Source organism: Bubalus kerabau, chromosome 1, assembly GCF_029407905.1.
Source record: "Bubalus kerabau isolate K-KA32 ecotype Philippines breed swamp buffalo chromosome 1, PCC_UOA_SB_1v2, whole genome shotgun sequence".
Classification (NCBI taxonomy): domain Eukaryota; kingdom Metazoa; phylum Chordata; class Mammalia; order Artiodactyla; family Bovidae; genus Bubalus; species Bubalus kerabau.
This window is the reverse complement of record NC_073624.1, coordinates 100,058,349-100,061,760: the sequence shown is the minus strand read 5'-3', so window position 1 is coordinate 100,061,760 and position 3,412 is coordinate 100,058,349.

The window sequence follows — 3,412 nt, the reverse complement described above, 5'->3', positions numbered from 1 at the left end:
CCTTCCCTTCCCCCTCACAGCCCAGACTCAAAACACTCATTCTGAGGATGGAGCAGAGGTGGCAAAGGTCAAGAAAATGGGGCCTTGTCTATTTACCGGCTCTGTAAGGAACTATTGTGGCGCAGCAGCTGTTCTTCTTGCTCCTTCGGAAGCCTGCCTGCAGTGGACGCGGGGGAGGGAGGCTGTGACGCTGGCGGGCAGGGCGTGTGGGGAGTAACAGCTCATATTTTCTGCACCTCAAGAAAGATGGGCTTTGTTTCTTAAAAAGAGCAGAGATACTGTTTCTGGGTAGCTGTTATCAGAAACTGGTTTTAACCAAACACAGTTGGATAGTGTATGTGTGGCGGGGTGGGGGGGGAGGCGTAAGACACAGGAGACAGAGAGAATAAAGTCACAATCCACTCAGCCTTTCATTCTTCATTTTTTTAACCTAGGAAAAAAATGGAAAAATTTCAGCCGAATGAAAAGCAGTGAAATGGCTGAGAAAGACCTTATGACTAAGAGAGGATTGCAGTGGAAAATATGTAAAAAGAGAAGTTAAACCAGCTGGCTTATTTAATTTTGCCTTTTCCCCCTCTTTTCAATTTTTTTTTTTCTTTAGCTTAAATGAGGGGGAAATGTGCTATGTAAATATCCAGTGTTTTCCCTAGTATTTAGCCCTAACAAAATTCTTCACAGGACTTAGTTTGGTGGATTTCTGGGGATCAGGTGTGATCGAGACTTTTCACCCCTGGGTCACAGGTGGCTTCCTGTCCCATCCTGTAAGTTAAAAATTCTCCCAACCCCATAGGTCTCCTGTGCCCAGGAGTCAGTCGAGGTATGAGTGGGAGATAGGACTGTCAGGAGTAGGGAATGGGGGGAAGGAGGAGCTCAAAGACAATTATTCCTCAATGATTTTTAGTGTAGTAACACACTTCTCTCCCCATTCTTACATCATATTTATGAACTAAATCTCAAAACTCTATGACAAAGTGCATATTAGTTAATGTTTCCAGCTTATTAAGTTATCCATGCATTCAATAAATATCATTTAAAAGCACTGTCTAGGTATTGTGCCTGGTGTTAACTGCTGGGGAAACCAAGATAACTAAAATATATCCCCTGCCTTCTATGTCCTCAAACAAGCAGGAGAGACATATCAGACCAATATCTATAGCAATTACGGTAAGTTTTATGAGACAGGAGAACACAGAGGGAACTGAAGGCACCCAGGAAGTGATGATATTAGAACTGAGTTTTTGGAGCTAACTAGGAGCATACCAGAAGACCAAGGAGAGAAAGAGTATTCCAAGCAGAAGGAATAGTCGTGGAAAAGTCTTGATTTCCCCTTGGGTAAGGTGGGAAGTCTGCAATGGTGGACTCTGATTTGGGTTCTAGGAACTTAGGATGAAAAGTGGAGTGAAATGAGATAGGATTGGACTTCAGAGTTTAAAACCAAGAAGCCCCCAAGGGCAGTATTTAGGAATAAAGGTAGAATTAAACCCAGTGGAAAATAATAACCACACATGACCCTAATGGGACCAAGTAGGAAGGAAAAAAGCAGCAATAGCAAAGCAGGAATTGGAAGAAACACAGGTTTGGGGCTAGGGTAGGAGGAAGAGTCTAGGGAGAAGCCTTTGCACTGAGCTGTAGGGTATTTTTACAGGCAGGCTAAGGGGCTGTCGGGTTGTTAAGGGCAGAGTTAAAGGTACAGAACCTGCTCAGGCAGGCAAGACAAAGCATAGCATGAGTGCAAGCATGCTAGGTCACTTCAGTGGTGTCTGGCTCTTAGCAATCCCATGGACTGTAGCCCGCCAGGCTCCTCTGAGCATGGGATTCTCCAGGCAAGAAACTGGAATGGGTTGCCATGCCCTTCTCCAGAGTATCTTCCACACCAGGGATCAAACCCATGACTCTTACATGTTTCCTGCATCAGCAAGTGGGTTCCTTACCACTAGAACCACCTGGGAAGCCCTAAAGCATAGCATATTGAGGGAGTTAAGGTCAGTACTCATGACTGATGCCCAGACAACTGAAGAGGAAGATAGAAAAGAGGGAGTCAGGGCCTCCATTGATGAAGAGCCTTTAAAAGTACCCTTAGGGGACTAACAGCATCCTCCCAGCTGGGATTTCCCACAGGATGGCATGGGCCCCACTGGTAGTTATCAATGTGCTGTTTCACAGTTTACAAATAGTATTTTAAAGATGTTTAGCAGATTCCTTAAAAAAAAAAAAAAAACTAGGACTTCCCTGGTGGCCCAGTGGTTGGAAATCTACTTACCAATGAGGATTCGATCCCTGGTCTGGAAGGATCCCATCTGCCACAGGGCAGCAAAGCCTGTGCCTCACAATTACTGAGCCCACAATCTAGAACCCAGGAGATGCGACTACTGAGCCCATATGCTGCAAATACTGAAGCCCACATGCCTGGAGCCTGTGTTCCACAACAAGAGAAGCCACCCCAATGAGAAGCCTGTGCATCGCAACTAGAGAGTAGCCCTGCTCTCCACAATGAGAGAATGCCCACACTGGAGAAAGCCTGCACTGGAGAAAGCCCGCACTGGAGAAAGCCCACATGCAGCAACAAAGCCCAAACACAGCCATAAATAAACAAAGTTTTTAAAACTGAAAACAGAACTGCCATATGATCCTGCAATCCCATTCCTGGGCGTAGATCTGGAGAAACCATAATTCAAAAAGACACATGCACCCCAATGTTCACAGCAGCACTATTTACAACAGCCAAGACAAGGAAGCAACCTAAGCATCCATCGACCGATGAATGGATAAAGAAGGTGTGGTATAGATATGTTATGGACTATTACTCAGCCATAAAAAAGATTGAAATAATGCCATTTGCAGTAACATGGATAGACCTAGAGATTACCATACTAAGTGAAATACGCTAGACAGAGAAAGACAAATATCAAATGATACTACTTACATGTGGACTTCTTTAAAAAATGATACAAATGAACTTATGTTCAGAAATAGACCCACATAGAAAATGAACTTATGGTTATCAAAGGGGAAAGGAGTGGCAGAAGGGATAAAATAGGAGTTTGATATGCACACTCTATACACACTGGGTGATGCTGTGCTGTGCTTAGTCACTCAGTCGTGTCTGACTCTTTGCAAGCCCATGGACTGCAGCCCGACAGGTTCCTCTGTCCATGGGGATTCTCTAGGCAAGAATACTGGAGTAGGTGGCCATGCCCTCCTCCAGGGCAGCTTCCCAACCCAGGGATTTAACCCAGGTCTCCTGCATTACGGGCAGATTCTTTACTGTCTGAGACATCAGGGAAGCCCTATAATACTGGAGTGGGTAGCCTATCCCTTTTTTAGAGGATCTACCCAACCCGGGAATCGAATCGAGGTCTCCTGCACTGCAGGCAGATTCTTTACCAGCTGAGCTACCAGGGAAGCCTAATCC